Source organism: Sphaeramia orbicularis, chromosome 24 (genome assembly GCF_902148855.1).
Source record: "Sphaeramia orbicularis chromosome 24, fSphaOr1.1, whole genome shotgun sequence".
NCBI lineage: Eukaryota > Metazoa > Chordata > Actinopteri > Kurtiformes > Apogonidae > Sphaeramia > Sphaeramia orbicularis.
In genome coordinates this window covers 43,412,502-43,431,138 of record NC_043979.1, presented here as the reverse complement: position 1 = coordinate 43,431,138, position 18,637 = coordinate 43,412,502, and the positions used below count along the sequence as shown (strand labels likewise).

The window sequence follows — 18,637 nt, the reverse complement described above, 5'->3', positions numbered from 1 at the left end:
CGGAACTGGTTTCATAAACGGAGCAGTTCCGTTCTTGGAACTCGGAACTGGTTCCGTTTACGGAACCAACTTCACGCTCCCCTTCAGATCATATTGGACTGAATGTGGAACCTGAGCTAAAATGAGTTTGACAGCCCTGATTTATATGGTCAGTGAATTAAATATAGGAAAAGGCCTGATTTTCACTGAAAAAATGCAAAATACAGAGGGTGATACTATAATAAATCCCTTAATAAAGGTTAAATAAAGAGTTGAATTCTGCCACAAAAGTATCAGTGGATCTCTGTGGGTTGAAGGGTCAGAGGTAAAGTCTGAAGTGGCTGTAACTGTGAGGCGATCCCCTCCTGGAACAGCTTCTCCTCCTCTTTTATTTCATTTTTAAATGTATTTTCTCGCTGGGTTCAGGTCCCAGCAGGACGCTCTGTGTGCTTCCTCTCATTTGTATCCCTCTATAATCCTTCCCTCAGCTGTTGAGGCCAATAAACAGGGCTGTCAGAGAGAGAGAGAGAGAGAGTAGGCAGGGGAGGGAACGATTCCAACGAGAAGCATGGCATGGAGGATGAGCCAACAGCGGATCAGGGAAACGGCGTTCATTCACCGTATACGCTGATGATGCAGGCGGACGGTTTGGACGTGGGTGCAGAGGATTCACCCACTTCAGTTTACAGAATATGTGCATTTGATTGAATTAAGCAGAGTTACCAGTGGAGAATTATAAGCTTATAGAAACACTGACGATAAGATAAGATAAGATAAGATAAGAAAAAAGATACAATAAGCTGCAATACGATATGATAAGATACGATAAGTTTCGATACGATAAGATAAGATTAGATACGATAAGATACGATAAGATAAGCTACGATAAGCTACAATACGATACGATATAAGATACGATAAGCTGTAATACGATATGATACTATATGATAAGATACAATATGATACGATACGATACGATAAGATACGATACGATTCAATACTATACGATACAATACAATAAGATATGATACAATACGATACGACACAAGATACGATAAGCTACAATACGATACGACATGATAAGATATGATAAGCTACAATACGATATGACAAGATACGATAAGATTCAATACAATAAGATAAGATAAGATTCGATAAGATAAGATACGATAAGCTACAATACAATACGATATGATATAAGATACGATAAGCTGTAATACAATACGATACTATATGATAAGATAAGATATGATACAATACTATACGATAAGATACGATAAGATACGATATGATATAATACCATATGATACAATACAATAAGATACGATAAGATATGATACAATATGATACAATATGATAAGATAAGATACGATAAGCTACGATACAATATAAGATACAATACAATATGATACAATAAGATACAATAAGATTTGATACGATAAGATACAATAAAATTCAATAAGATAAGATAAGATAAGATAAGATAAGATATGATAAGATAAGATACGATACAATAAGATACCATAATATACGATAAGATACGATACGATAAGATATGATAAGATACAACACAAATGGATATGATGATATGATAAGATTCGATAAGATACGATACAATACGTTAGAACTTTGCTGATCCCTTGTACACCAAATGTTCGCATATAAGTGTTATTACAAGAAAATAGTAATAATAAAAACTATAAAAACAGTAGTGAAAAAACAGGCAATTGCACATTAGACAGTACTAATAGAGATAATAAAATACAAAGTAGTAGTAATTGTAATAATAATAGTAATAATAATAATAAATAAGTCATTATGTTATAATATTATAATCTGCACGATATCATATATTCACAGCAAAACCAAAAAGACAAACACACTTAAAAAAACACATTTGTCTCTTTGGGTTGTGTTGTGAGTTTTGTCTATTTTAAAAGTGTGAATATTTGTCTGATATGTGTGTGCGTCTTTTAAGTATTAGATTGTGTTGTGAAGTTTCGCAGCATGTTTGGGTATTTCATTTCATTGTGAGTTTTTGTAGCTCATTAGGAGTTTTTCTCAGCGTGTCTGTTCATTAGTTGTGTCGTTAAACTGAGGTAGATGACTTCGTAAACATCATACTCACCGGCTATTTTATTAGGTACACCCAGGTACTAGCAGAATGTGTCTAATAAAGTACCGACTCTACTCAAAGTCCAGTGTTTATAAACGGACTATAATTAAATCGCTGATGTGACTTGGTGTCTCATCTACATTTAATCCGATTTTTGAGCGTTCCTTAACATAAACAGATTTCTGCCATAATCTCTTACATAACAAGGGACAAGACAGTGAGTAAAAATTCACCTGTTACGGCTGGGGCCATTGGTGGTTCTGTTTTTTTTTTGTTTTTTTTTTCCCTTGTCTCCGCCTTCAATTTGGGCTAACTGGAAACACCTGAATTCACTTCGCCTGCCTATAAAAGCCTGGAGCGCAGACCATGAAGACCAGAGTGGGTCCATCGCTGCAGTTTGTTTTTTTGTTGACGCAGCTTATGTTATTTATGTTTTTCTTGAGTAATTGTGGCTATGTACACCTTATTTTTCTATAATAAATTTTCAGTCATTTTGCTACAAGCGACCTGCTCTCCACATTTTCCTTTGCTGTCTCCCGGATCATCTTTTTCTTTCTTTTGGTTTTTGTTATGTGTCGGCACCCTAGACCTCCTGGCACGTAACAGCACCAAAATGCAGGGAATGGTTACTGTTTTCCATTCCACAGTCCAGTGAAAACCTGTAACTGCCTTTAAAACCAAACACTGACCATCAGCAAAGACCAAGCATCAGCCCAATGTACACCAACAAAGCACCCTAAAAATCCTCTCAGTGAAGTATGAATTATGAATTAATATGAATTATGGACCTGCTGGACTGCAGCTTCTGCACATTAATCAGTGTTTTCAGGAGGGTGAAATCTACCCGATTCTCCTGTTAATTCACAGAACAGGTAATGTGCACTCACAGAAATATGCAACACAAACGAAGAAATTCAGACGGGATTTATCACATATGAAGAAAGTAGAAACGAGACGGACTGAAAGATAAAATAGAGCTCTTAATAACTTCGAAAATAATAACACTGGGTTACAAAAAAATGTTTTTTTGCAAGTTGTCTAGGTTTTTTCAACTGAATTAGGACCATTTTGCACCGCTAAATCCAAAAATGACATCTGTTTTTCTCAATCAGGTCAGGTTTTTTTTGTTAATTTGATTTTGAAAAATTTGATCTTCTCACAAAATATAATAATTAATACCAAAATAAGACTGGTAAGCACACTTTATGAAACTTGTGACTTGATTCCTGTTAGGTACAATGGTGTATTCACTGCAGATGTAGCAGAATACGTCAGGCTTATTTTTGCAAGATCTTCTAGTCGAAGCCATTTCATTCACCTGTAATATTAAAAAAAACACTAATCATAAATTGGCAAAAGTAAAATATTCAGAACTTGTTTATTGCAAGAAATATGAAAGAATTTTGCATCATATGATGTGAAAATGCCCATAAATGTAAGCAAAAATGTTAAAAAGCCAATATGTAGCATAGTTCAGAAAGTTGACCTGATTGAGCAAAATTAATGTGATTTTTGGATTCAGCACACCAAAATGATCCTAAATCAGCTCAAAAAACTTAAACAATAAATTTGTTGTTGACCAGTGTAATATTGGGGGCATTTTTGAATGTTGAAAACATTATTTTAACGATCAGATATATATTGACTAAATTGCCAAAATGGTCCAAAAATCTCAGAAAATCCAAAATGGCCAACTTCCTGTTACTACAAATCCCAAATTTTTAAGCAGGACATGCCCAAAACGGGGTTGAACATAAACGGATGGACAGGATTCAGGGTGAGTTTTGACGTACAACTGTTCAGGTTATGAAGCCACGAGTCGTTTTCTGTCTTAATCGCTCTTATCTCTGATGCTCATTAGCCTGAGATACCAGACGGATGGGTCTGGAGGAACGTGGAAACCCGACTGTGAGACCGGAGTGTAACTGACAGCGTCGGAGGCAGCGATCTCAGCTGATCAACACATTTATTTTCAACCTGTGATACAGACAGATGTTGCAGACACATCAAACCCTTTTCTGGGGATGTGTTTTATTGTCCCTTGTGAAATGAAAAGGAATATTAGCAGGAAAACAGAGGTAAACAAATGGATCTCTGAAGGTTAAAAAAAAACTAAGACTTGATACACCTTTAACAGTTCAGTCTGTGTAGATGTTTGGACACATATGTGACCTCCTGCTTTTACTCTGATCCACGATCATATTCAGATAGAAATAAGAAAACAAAGACGGAAAACTTGTATATTTAATTTGCACCTGTAGATCATATAGACTACACTGAAGTATGACAGGTAGATAGATAGACAGATAGACAGATAGACAGATAGATAGATAGATAGATAGATAGATAGATAGATAGATAGATAGATAGATAGATAGATAGAAGCAGTTTCACGGTAAAAAAAAAAAAAGAAGTATAAAATAAGCAACAAAATGAACAGAAACAGCCAAAGTGATCAATAAAATGAACAAAAATTACTAATAAACCAACCACATAATAAGTAAAGTGAACAAAATAAGCCACAAACTGAACAACATTAAAGAAAAAACAAGATAAAAAAATTAAATGTAGAAAAAGAACCAAAATAATTAACCAAATGAACAAAAACAAATATTTACAAAATAATAAATAACATGAAAAAAAATGCCAAAAAAATGGCTAAAACGAAGTAAAAAAAAAAAAAAAAAAAAAGCAACAATTATTTGAATTTCAGCTCTGTTGTTTTTGTTTAGGGGCTCTTTTTTTTTCCTAAATCAGTCCAGGTGCTTTTTGGCACCTGGTTTAACTCTACCAAGCAGTTACATGGTCAAAACAAAAAACAAAAAGTATAAAATAAGCAACAAAATTGACAGAAACAGCCAAAGTGATCAATAAAATGAACAAAAATTAAACCAACAAAAAAAATAATAAAATGAAGAAAATAAGCCACAAACTGAACATAATGGAAGAAAAAGTAATTAAATAAAAAACTAAATGTAGAAAAAGAAACAAAATAAGCAACTAAATGAACAAAAACAAATTGTTACAAAATTAACAGTAACAGGAAATAATATGCAAAAGACCGACTAAAATGAAGTAAAAAAAAGAACAAAATAAGCCACAAGTATTGGCAGTTTTTGTTTTGTTTTGCAGCTTTTTTTTTGTGCTTTTTTTAAAAAAATCAGTCCAGTTGCTGTCTGACACCTGGTTGAACTCCAAACAGCAGGTACACGATCAAAATTCAGAAAACGACAGCAAAAAACATAAAAGAAAATCACCACAACACTGCAAACAGCAGCAAAAACTCAAACAAGGAAAACAGTGTAAAAAAAACAAAAAACTCCAAATTGTCTAGTTTTCTAGTAGTCAGTCTCTCTCACTACTCTGTGTTTTACCCCCCATTCCACAGAGGGTGGGGGTGCACTGAGCATGCTCAGATGTCTTATGGAAAGAACAAGTCTATTCTATCAGCATGATTTGAAATGTTTCTTATTGAGCACAACGGTTGAATTTTTATGAATACACTGGAAAAATCTAAATCTTCCCAAGTGTATTTTCCTCATTTCTAGTCCAAATATCTCATCACACTTTAATTAAGACATAATCACCTAAAGAGTAACTTTTCCGTGAGATATAAGAACTGATTTTTAGACGATAGATCTGGAAAATCTTATTTCAAGAAAACTTACAAAGATAATTTTCACTTGTTCCGTTGGCAGATTTTTTATTCATTTATTTATTTATTTATTTTTGCTTAATTCAAGATTTTTTTTAAATTTTTTTTTTTTGCTTAATTCAAGCAAAAAATCTGAAAATTATCTTGGCAAGATTTCTTGAAATGAGATTTTCCAGATCGATTGTCTAGAAATAACCTCTTATATCTCTTATATCTTGCTGAAAAGTTACTCTTTAGGTGATTATGTCTTATTTTAAGTGTGATGAGATATTTTGACTAGAAATGAGAAAAATACACTTGGTAAGATTTACATTTTTTCCAGTGTATTTAAATTAAATCACATGTCTAGAATGCTCACCAGATATGTCAGGGGTTAAAGGGATAAGGGTAAAAAAAGATCACATTGTCCAACGTTAGTATAAAGTATTAATTGTAAAAAAAAAAGATATAAGAGTGCTGGTTATGCGTACATGGGACGCATGTTGGATGTAAATCAGTTTCATTTAACTGTAAATGCAGATGAACGTTATGTTTGACCAAATGTATAAAATATAAATTACTACATGCTTTCTTCCCCATAAGGCTTTGTAATGTGTAAAATATACATGATTTACAACCGAACACACTTAACGTCTCCACTATTTTGATTAAAATGTTGACATTTCATTGCATTTTTATGGACAGAAATATTTTTGCAGAGCGTTTTATAGCGACTCCTGCAGCAATAAAGTTTGATAGCACTGAGCCGTAGAGGAATACACTGTCTAATTTGTTTTTTAATGACCACAGCCTTGATTTAAAATGTTCTGTTTAGTTCAAATGCTGCAACATTTCCATATAAATAAACGCCTGACGTCTCGGAGAAGAACTGACCACAGCAGTCGCCTCACACAAAGCGTTTGCATTTAAACTCTGGCCCTGTTTCATGAGTCACGAGTCACCACTGCCGCCCTGAGATGCACTCGCTGTTTTCCCTTTAGCTCGACTCCTCAGGAGATTCGCCACAGCCTCTTTAAGTGCTCTTCCATTTCTGTGATAATTCAGGTGAACTTTCTAAAAATAGACCCTTCCAGTGCCAAGAAACAGAAAGACACAACAGTGATGGAAACTCCAGGAGCCTATTTCGCCCTGAATTCTTCGTGATAGTTCATCATTACCTGTGCACAATGCTCAGCGGCAGGACAAGCGGGGCGTAAAAAAATATTTAGAACGCTAAAAGTTCTACAAGTCCACAGTCTCTGTCCCCATTCACATGACGTATGACACTATGATAAAGTACCGTACAGGAAAAGAACAACAAGGCCAAGAGGGGCCGAGCGAGACGGACTGGATTAATGTTTAGTCAGACACTTTTACATCTCAGCCTTAATGTTGTTTGTTGATCAGTCATTTTAGAAGAACGCTAAACAGGGCAGAACATAGAGAGATATGCTAATACTGTAAAAGAGCTTAAAGTTTGTCTCCTGTTCTTTTAAATGGGTCATGATAGAACATAAATATCCAAAACAATCAACCAACACCAAAATAAAAGATGCTAAACCTGACTAAAATACAGTTACACTAGACCAAAGTATAGTACAGCCAAACTAAAACAGACTAAACCTTGGCAAAACCAGTGTAAAATAATATAAAGCTAAACTAAAAGATGTTGAAACAGGCTAAAATCTGCTAAAAATAAGCCTAAAAGATTGTATAACCAAAGTACTTGATGGTTAAATTAGACTAAAGTGTAGTAAAATCAAACTAAAAGATGGTTTAAACAGACTAAAACTTGGCAAAACCAGTATAAAAGAATGCAAAACTAAAGTTGAAGATGTTAAAATGGGCTAAATTTGGTGAAATAAGTCTAAAAGATTGTAAAACCAAAGTATTTGGAGGTTAAACCAGACTTAAAGATGGTTAAAATGAGACTAAAGTATAGTAAAACAAAAACAAGAGATGGTTTAAACAGACTAAAACTTGAAAAACCAGTATAAAAGACTGTAAAACTGAACTAAACAATGTTAAAACAGGCTAAAATTGGGTAAAAGCAAGTCTAAAAGATTGTAAACCCAACTAAACCAGACTTAAAGATGGTTAAATTAAAGTATAGTAAAACCAAACTAAGAGATGGTTTAAACAGACTAAAACTTGACAAAACCAGTATAAAAGAATGTAAAACTAAACTAAAACATGTTAAAATAGACTAAAATGTGGTCAAAACAATTCTAAAAGATTGTAAAACTAAAGTATTTGAAGGTTAAACCAGACATAAAGATGGTTAAATTAGACTGAAGTAGAGTAAAACCATAGCAGAATAAAACTTGGCAAAATCAGTATTAAAGAATATAAAACTAAACTATAAGATGTTAAAATAGGCTAAAATTGGGTAAAAGCCAGTCTAAAACATTGCAAAACCAAAGTATTTGAAGGTTAAACCAGACTTAAAGATGGCTAAAATGAGACTAAAGTAGAATAAAACAAAAACAAGAGTTGGTTTAAACAGACTAAAACTTGACAAAACCAGTATAAAAGACTGTAAAACTAAACTAAAAGATGTTAAAATAGACTAAAATGTGGTAAAAACAAGTCTAAAAGATTGTAAAACCAAAGTATTTGATGGGTTAAACCAGTCTTAAAGATGGTTAAATTAGACTACAGTAGAGTAAAACCACAACAGAAATAAACTTGGTAAAATCAGTATAAAAGAATGTAAAACTAAAAGTGTTAAAACAGACTAAAATGTGGTAAAAATAAGTCTAATTGTTAAACCAAAGTATTTGAAGGATAAACTAGACTTAAAGATGGTTCAATTAGACTAAAGTACAGTTAAACCAAACTGAGGCATGGTTTAAACAGACTAAAACTTGGCAAAACCAGAATAAAAGAATGTAAAACTAAACTAAAAGATGATAAAACAGGCTTTATGAATAAATAATACATTGAGGCATAATATTGTTAAAGCTGCACTTATTATCTAACAAAATTTTATTTTTTTTCCCTCCAGTTTATTTTTTTAAGGATAGTTTGTATTTGTAGATATTTTCATAATTTAAAGGGCTCCTATTTTGTTAAACCCACTTTTCTTAGTCTGTGCTTCATTTATTTGTGTATTTTGACCCTAATAGTTTGTACAGTTTGAATTTGAACCCTCCAGCTGCTGCAAAACTATCTTTATATTCATTTTAGGAAAAATCCAGTGAATTTCTACAACCAGTTTTAATTCCTGCTTCATTTGTTGTTACGTTTTATACCTAATTACATCACGACTTTTGCACATGTAAGGTCCAGACTTCCGACAAATATTTCTCCGAGTACGACATAATTGTTTGTCAGCAGCAGCGGTTGTAGTAAAAACTAAAAATATGTCCAAACTTCAAGCCCATTACAAAAAATGTTCAGTTGTTGGTTGAACGGGACAGAACAGTACAGCCAATAACCTGGAGGGGGCGGGGCCTGAAGTGGCTCATGTGCATTTAAAGGGCCAGTGCTCACCTTTCTGGTGTCATTACTCAGAAATAGGGTTGAAGATGGACCTGTGGAGTTGAATGAATAAAGAATTCAGACCTAAGCAGAGCATTTACAGTTTATGGAGACCACAGGGAAATGTTAGAAAATGAAGAATTCCATTAAAAAAAAAAAAACCCTAAATATCACGCCTTTAACCCTTTCATGCATGAATTATAAGAACCTTAGTTGAGATTTTTTTCCTGAGTGTTTTTATTTCTCTTTAGGCATGAAAAAACAATGCAATTGAAATGTTTTTCAATCAACAAAAATGTCCACTCAGCTGGACACCATGCCTTTAATTTTTGAAGGTAAGAAACCATCATCAGAAAGCGATACACAGTGCAAAACCTATGAAATAAAAACATTTTTAATGCAGCTAATCTGATGTTTTCTTACATTTTAACATACTCTAATGCTAGTTTTTACTCACTTCATGGAGATGATATGCACAAAAAAATAACTGTTTGATTAAGAAAACTGTTATTTACAGTCTAATAACAGTTAGCAAATATTAACACTCAAACATTTGAGTGCAGATTAGGTTTATCAAGAACAGCAAAGTAGCAGTAATGATATGAATGTCAGTGTATTATTATGGGATGATGCATGAGCGTCCACTGTGTTGGCTGATATGGAACTAAACCAACAAAACCCATGAATATACAGGGTGGGGAAGCAAAATGTACGATGAACATTTAGTTGTTTTTTCTCAGCAGGCACTACGTCAATCGTTATGAAACCAAACATATATTGATGTCATAATCATACCTAACACTATTATCCATACCTTTTCAGAAACTTTTGCCCATATGAGTAATGAGGAAAGCAAACGTCAAAGAGTGTGTGATTTGCTGAATGCACTCGTCACACCAAAGGAGATTTCCAAAATAGTTGGAGTGTCCATAAAGGCTGTTTATAATGGAAAGAAGAGAATGACTATGAGCAAAACTATTACGAGAAAGTCTGAAAGATACTATTAAAGAAGAATGGGAGAAGTTGTCACCCCAATATTTGAGGAACACTTGCGCAAGTTTCAGGAAGCGTGTGAAGGCAGTTATTGAGAAAGAAGGAGGACACATAGAATAAAAACATTTTCTATTATGTACATTTTCTTGTGGCAAATAAATTCTCATGACTTTCAATAAACTAATTGGTCATACACTGTCTTTGAATCCCTGCCTCAAAATATTGTAAATTTTGCTTCCCCACCCTGTACAAGAGAACAGCTGTAGAATAACTGTCCACTGGAGTGACCACTATGCATGAAAGGGTTAATGTTTTTCTTTTGCACTAAAACGGAGAGAAAAAGCGAAGGCATTATTATTTATAGGTTATTATGCTGTTATTTTACTGGTCTGGCCCATTTGGGATCATATTGGGCTGAAGGTGACCCCCCCCTGCTGTACATCATCAGTGTCAGAGGTCTGACTGACTCTATGTTGACTACATTCATCTGTGTTTCTTTCTTTAGTTCTCCTCATCCATGCTCCTTCCTTCCTCTGTGGTGTCATTCATTATCCCTGGGCTGTGAACAGAACTCAGAGCAGGTTGTTCTGTGGCAGGTTCTCGGTGTAGACGTGAACGAGGAGTAGATCTGGAGACAAGGCGGAGGCAGGTGAGGCAGGTGAGGCCGAGGCGGGCGAAGGCCGGGCAGGAGGACGGCGTTCTGACAGCGCTGTCTGTACCGCCGCTGCTGTAATAGGCTCACATCACAGCGCTGCCATCTTCACCGCGTCTCCTCCGATCCATCAGGACCGTCCTCGGGCCTGTCGCGTCTCATCAGGGAGGGTGAGATGGGAGACGGGAGGGGGTGAGATGGAGACCTGCTCTGCTTTGGTAAAGAAAAATAACAAATAGTCAAATGGATGGGAGGGTTGGACCGGGTCAGACTGGGCCAGGACCAGGCCTAGGTCTGGGTCTGCATGGGTCAGAGCGGTGGATGTTCTGTTTGTACATGGACACCGAAGACACGATGTATGGACAAAAGTCTTCAGGTGTTTCTTTTTTAACAGGGGTTAGGGATACAAAACAATAATAACAAATGTCTCAATATAGTTTTATATTGGGATAAATATAATTGCTTTGGTTAGTTTGGTTTAAATTGTTATCTTTGCTTCCAAAATGCTTCAGAGATGGTTTTTACTTAATCTTTCTCAGCACTGATTTTTCTATTTTTGTTTTGTTATTATTATTTTTTTTATCCATGACTATGATTTTCAATGTTCTACCTCTAAATTTCTGAAAATAGTTTTTCTGCTCTGACTGTAAATAATAATTTTCTTCCACAACTAACCATCTACTTCCTTCACATCTCACTGAGGAAGAAAAATCTCCCATTAAATTTTAACCCATAAAGACCCAAACATCCACTGGTGACTGAAACATCTACTGATCTAAACTATTTAATACCTGTTGATCCACTAATTCTGATAGAATATTACTTACATGGATTGATAGAATTATTCTATCAATCCATGTAAATAATTGGTGTAAAATACAGTTCTTCATCTTTTCATGGTCATCAGATATGACTAGGGATGGGAATCGAGAACCGGTTCTTTGTGAGAACCGATTCCCAGTAGCTCGATTCCTTGGAATCGTTTGCCTGCCTGCTTACCGATTCTGCTTATCGATTCCGCCTTCGTTGTGCATGCGCGATGACGTCACATGTACGCTGCATTGTTTTGGTCAGAACGTAGCAGACATGACGTTGAGGCAGAAACGGTCTAAACAGACGACACCAGGTCCGCTGGAACACTGTCAAAGCTTCCATGTCTTTAAAAGGGTGGAATCCCTCCAATATCCTCAAACATTTGTCCACAGCGTGTGATTCATTTACAGGAATGTCACGTATTTGATTTGCTACTTAGCGGCGCTTCTGAATGTAGCAGCAGAGTGAACGCCAGGCCGGTTCCGGTTCCAGTTCCGGTGTGGGCAACAAACGTCATAACTCCTCAAATACAAGTTTCCAAAAGTAAAGAAGGGAAAGGAAATGAGGTGCACAACAACGGGAGACAAGCCGAGCCGAGTCGAACTGGTTCCATGTAGTAGAAATGCGGTAATAGAGGAATTAGTAAAGAGTCTGTAGTTTCACTTTCACTGTACGCCCTTTGTACTTCTTTGTACTTGTTAATTTTGTTTATAATTTTAATTTTTGTCCATATTGTTCATTCTTCCCTCATTTTTTTTCATGTTGGTTATTTTGCTCATTTTTGTTCATTTTTTTCTTGATATTTTTCCATTTCGCTAAATATTTTCTTTATATTTGTTAATTTTGTTTAGTCATTTTTTCCCCCATATTGTCTATTGTTCCTTCAGTTTTGTTCATTTTGTTGGTTATTTTTGCATATTTTTGGTTCATTATTGTCCTTATTGTTGATTATTTTGCTCTTTTCTGTTCATTTTGTTGTTTCATCATTTTTGTCCTTATGTTTACTTGTTGTCTAATATATCCAACCCAGTGAAAGGTGCCATTTGAGTGAAATAATCCTTTTATTAACCCTTATCCTGTCAGTAGTCGGACTGCTCTGACTGATAGGCGTATTTAATACATATTTAGTGGATAACAGTGTAAACTGTTGGTTTTTTGTGGTTAACCCTCTGCTTCTCAGCGGACAGGCCTATTGTATCATCTTCATATCATGGCTGTTTCTGAGGACTTCCTTCCTGGGGGCTCTTAGCTGACTTTCAGTCACTCAGACAGCCCGGCTGTAAAGACGCTGCTGACAACCACAGTTTCAGATCAAATTGCTCTTGGCACTAACAACTTTATCTGGATGTTTCGCCCTTCGGATATACTCGGAACCAAAATGCCTCGGTTACTGTCACCATCTGTCAGCTCTTCAACAGAGATTTATCCCAGTGACAGACAGTCAGACCCAACAAGGCCAGAGCCTCAATCCACTCACATGACGACAGCCAAGGATTGGCCCGTGACAGCTTCATCTGCGGCGCTACAGACGTCTGGAAGGCCTTTGTTTCCTCCTTCCGTTGGAACTTTCACTGTGTCTTATGGCAGGGGTGTCAAACGTACAGCCCATGGGCTAAAACCTGCCCAACAGAGGGTCCAATCCAGCCTGTGGGATCAATTTATAAAGCAAAAAATGTAACTTATTTTATTTCCAAACTTCAAAATCTGCAATTTTAACAATAATCCTGTTTACATCTACACTAATACTCCGGTCATTATCTGATTTCTGGAATTATCAGATCATTCCAGTGATCATGTAAAAAGTATAATCTGATGTAATTGATCAGAAAATGGAAGTGACGTCTGAGTTTAATACAACCATCACTACATACGTACATACTCCCCCCAAAACAAATCCCATTGGTTATTTTCTTCAGTTTGTATTTTCCTAATTTTTATCCATTTATTCCTTCATATTTATCCATTTTGTTAACGGTTTACATATATATATATATATATATATATATATATATATATATATATATATATATATATATATATATATATATATAATCTTAATTTTGTTGAATATTTTGTTCATTTCACTGATTATTTTGTCAATGAAGGGGCGGGACTACACATTTTCTTCATTTTGTTGATTATTTTTTTAATTTTTATACATTTATTCCTTCATATTTGTGTTAATTTTGTTGATTGTTTTGCTCATTTTATTTATTTTGTTCATTTTTTTCCATGTTGTTGATCGTTTCTTCATTTCTATTGATTTTGTTGATTGTGTCTTTATTATTGGCCCAACTGCTATTGTTTGTTTTTTGTTTTGTTTTTTTGTAATTTAAACAGTTATTTGGTTTTTTTTTTTTCCTCATTTTTATCCATTTTGTTGATTGTTCATTCATTTCTGTTCTGTTTGTTGGTTATTTTATTCATTTTCCTTTTATTATTTTGCTAATTTTATCCATTCTTTAGTTAAATTTCTCCATGAGGGGGCTGCAAAGAATACTATTATAATCTGAATACCCATGAATTTTCTTTATTTTGTCGATTATTTTCTTAATGTTTATCCACTTATTCCTTCATATTTATGACTTTTTTTTTTATATTTGTTAATTTTGTTGATTGTTCATTCCTTTTTGTTCTGTTTGTTGGTTATTTTCTTCAGGTTGTTGAGTATTTTATCCATTTTCCCCTTTATTATTTTGCTAATTTTATCAATTTTCCCCTTTATTTTTGTCCATTTTGTTGATTATTTTCCAAATTTTTTATCCAGTCTGGTGATTGTTCATTTACTTTTGTTCCATTTGTTGGTTATTTTCTTCAATTTGTTGATTATTTTGTGAATTCTTTAAATAAAATTTTCCTTTATTTTTGTCCATTTTGTTGATTATTTTGCTCATTTAATTAATTTTTCCCTTTATTTTTGTGCATTTTGTTGATTATTTTAATAATTTTATCAATTTTCCCTTTATTTTTGTTCATTTTGTTGATTATTTTGCTAATTTAATTAATTTTTCCCTTTATTTTTGCCCATTTTGTGGATTATTTTGCTAATATTATCCACTGTTTAGTTACATTTTGTCCATAAAGGGACGATAAAGAATAATATTATACCCATGAATATTTATACAGTATATTACTATGACTAAGATGTGCTAGGATTGAGTTGTTTTAAGTCAAAAAAGCCGATGTTGATCTATTCTGGGATGGCCAAACCTTGCTCTATGTGTGATGTAAAGTTAAACAGAAGGAGCTGTAACCCAACAGTGCTTTGCCTCTGCAGACAGAGGCTGAAGCGGGCCCTGGTTCTCTGTCACTAATTCGACATGAAGGCTGGTTAATATTCCGGTGCGGGGTCTGGCTGTGTAAATAAACCAGAGGCTGAGTGCTCTGGGCTGCGTCCTGGGACTCCTGGAGATGGTGGGCTTGTCCCGCTGTCAGGTACGTCTCCACCACATTAAGACGGGTTCCCCTCCGTCCTTCTGCACGCCTGTCCAATCCCATTGTGAGATGAAGCTCAGGAGGACGTGGTGGGACAGCTGGCCTCTGGATTAGCTCCTCTCAGCCTGGATGCTGTCACATGCACTGGGGTTTTGCATCACGCTATAATTTTAATGGACAATTGAGCCTCGTTTTCAACTTTAAGTGAATGAAACAAAGACCTGAATCTTAGTCTGTTCACTCTAGCACTCAGAGATTCTTCTGAATGAAAAGGGCTTCATAAATGTAATTTATTAGATTATTATTTTAATGATTTATTATTATTATTATGATTATGATGATGATTATAATGGAACGAGAAAGCAATAATACGTGGTCAAAAACTTTCCCTGAAATTGTTGTTGAATTTGTAGTTGATTAGAATAGAATAGAATAGAATATATAAAATTAGATGAGGTTAGGTTAGATTAGATTAGACTAGATTAGATTAGGATAGATTACTTTAGGTTAGATTAGATCACATCAGGTTATATTATATTATATTATATTATATTATATTATATTATATTATATTATATTATATTATATAAAACTAGATTAGGTTAGGTTAGATTGTATTAGACTAGACTAGATTAGATTAGGATAGATTACTTTAGGTTAGATTAAATTATATTATATTATATTATATTATATTAGATTAGATTAGATTAGATCAGATCAGATCAGATCACGTTAGATCAGACTGGATCAAATTAGATTAAATTAGATCAGATCAGGTTAGATCAGATTAGATTAGATTAGATTAGGTTAGCTCAAATCAGATTATATTAAATTAGCTCAAATTAGATTAGATCAGATCAGATTAAATTAGGTAAAACCAGATTATATTAGATTAGATTAGATTAGATCAGATCAGATTATATTATATTATATTATATTATATTATATTAGATTATATTAGATTAGATTAGATTAGATTAGATTAGATTAGATTAGATTAGATCAGATCAGATCAGATCATGTTAGATCAGACTGGATCAAATTAGATTAAATGAGATCAGATCAGGTTAGATCAGATTAGGTTAGGTCAAATCAGATTATATTAAATTAGATCAAATTAGATTAGATTAGATCAGATTAGATTAAATTAGGTAAAACCAAATTATATTATATTATATTATATTATATTAGATTAGATTAGATTAGATTAGATTAGATTAGATTAGATTAGATTAGATTAGATCAGATCAGATCAGATCATGTTAGATCAGACTGGATCAAATTAGATTAAATGAGATCAGATCAGGTTAGATCAGATTAGGTTAGGTCAAATCAGATTATATTAAATTAGATCAAATTAGATTAGATTAGATCAGATTAGATTAAATTAGGTAAAACCAAATTATATTATATTATATTATATTATATTATATTATATTATATTATATTAGATTAGATTAGATTAGATTAGATTAGATCAGGTCAGATCATATTAGATTAGATTAAATTAGGTTAGACCAGATTATATTATATTATATTATATTATTATATTAGATTATATTAGATTAGATTAGATTAGATTAAATTAGATTAGATTAGATCAGATTGTCACTCTGGGAAAATAAGAGTCCAGTTTCAGCACAACACTGTATGTGCAGATATAAGAGGAATTAGAAGAAAAAACAGGGAAAGAAAATAATAACAACTTTAAAGTCAACAGTTAAACTGGTACTTGTACATTACAAACACTAGTTATAATAACGTAGTAAATATGAATGTTCTGAGGACTGATTTAGGTTTAAACAGGAATATTAAAGGTTCAGTGAGTGATATTTAGGGACATCTAGTGGTGAAGTTACAGCAGCAGCAGCACAAAAAGAAGAAGACGAGGAAGAAGACGAAGACGAGGATGAAGAACAAGAGGAAGAAGATGAAGATAAGGCAGAACAATTTCATCATTCCATGACACTTTTCATCATGTTTAGTCTCTCGTTGCATCTGTTTTTTGTCTTTTGTCTGTTACATCATTTAGTTTTATTGTGTCTCTTACATCATTGTCATTTTATTGTCAAGTGTGTGTTTCATCTTGTGAGTGTGTTGTGTGTCTTTGGTGTGTTTTTTTCATCTTGTGTGTCATTGTGTGTTTGTTGTGTGTATTGTGTATCTATTGCGTGTCTGTTGTGTGTTTTTTCATCTTGTGTGTGTGTTGTCATTGTGTGTGTGTGTGTGTTGTGTGTTTTTATCTTGTGTGTCTATTGTGTGTTTTCATCGTGTGTGTGTGTGTTGTGTGTTTTTATCTTGTGTCTGTTGTGTGTTTACATCTTGTGAGTGTGTTGTATGTTTTCATCGTGTGTGTTGTGTGTTTTCATTGTGTGTGTGTGTGTTGTGTGCTTTGATCTTGTGTGTCTATTGTGTGTTTTCATCACATGTGTTGTGTGTTTTGATCTTGTGTGTCTGTTGTGTGTTTTCATCGTGTGTGTGTGTTTTGTGTTTTATCTTGTGTGTCTATTGTGTGTTTTCATCGTGTGTGTGTGTGTTGTGTGTTTTATCTTGTGTCTGTTGTGTGTTTTCATCGTGTGTGTATTGTGTGTTTTTATCTTGTGTGTCTATAGTGTGTTTTCATCTTGTGAGTATGTTGTGTGTTTTTATCTTGTGTGTCTATTGTGTGTTTTCATCGTGTGTGTGTGTTGTGTGTCTTATCTTGTGTGTCTATAGTGTGTTTTCACCTTGTGTGTCTATTGTGTGTTTTCACCTTGTGTGTCTATTGTGTGTGTGTTGTGTGTTTTCATCTTGTGTGTCTGTTGTGTGATTTTCATCTTGTGTATCTGTTGTGTGTCTGTTGTGTATTTTCATCTTGTGTATCTGTTGTGTGTTTTTTTCATCTTGTGTGTCTATTGTGTGTCTATAGTGTGTTTTCATCTTGTGAGTATGTTGTGTGTTTTTATCTTGTGTGTCTATTGTGTGTTTTCATCGTGTGTGTGTGTGTTGTGTGTCTTATCTTGTGTGTCTATAGTGTGTTTTCACCTTGTGTGTCTATTGTGTGTGTGTTGTGTGTTTTCATCTTGTGTGTCTGTTGTGTGATTTTTCATCTTGTGTATCTGTTGTGTGTCTGTTGTGTGTTTTCATCTTGTGTGTCTGTTGTGTGTTTTCATCTAGTGTGTCTATTGTGTGTCTGTTGTGTGTTTTTTTCATCTTGTGTGTCTGTTGTGTGTCTGTTGTGTGTTTTCATCTTGTGTGTCTGTTGTGTGATTTTTCATCTAGTGTGTTTATTGTGTGTCTGTTGTGTGTTTTTTTCATCTTGTGTGTCTGCTGTGTGTGTGTTGTGTGTTTTCATCTGGTATGTCTGTTGTGTGTTTGTTGTGTGTGTGTTGTGTGTTTAGTGTCATACATGTCTTCCCTCTCCTCTTCACAGATCACATTATTATCATGGTTTTCATCCTGACAGTTCTGTCCTGATAAACTGACTCTGTTTGGGAAAAGACATCAGTCATTTTATACAGTTTTTAGAGTTGTTTTTTTTTTTTTTTTTTTT

The 18,637-nt window shown here is 34.0% G+C and overlaps 1 protein-coding gene across 1 annotated transcript in view; it reads right to left on the bottom strand.

The window, feature by feature from the left end:
• Window positions 1–18,637, bottom strand: part of LOC115414978 (exostosin-1a) — a 533,740-nt gene that overhangs the window by 422,307 nt on the left and 92,796 nt on the right. The gene's annotated exons all lie outside the window — the stretch shown is intronic.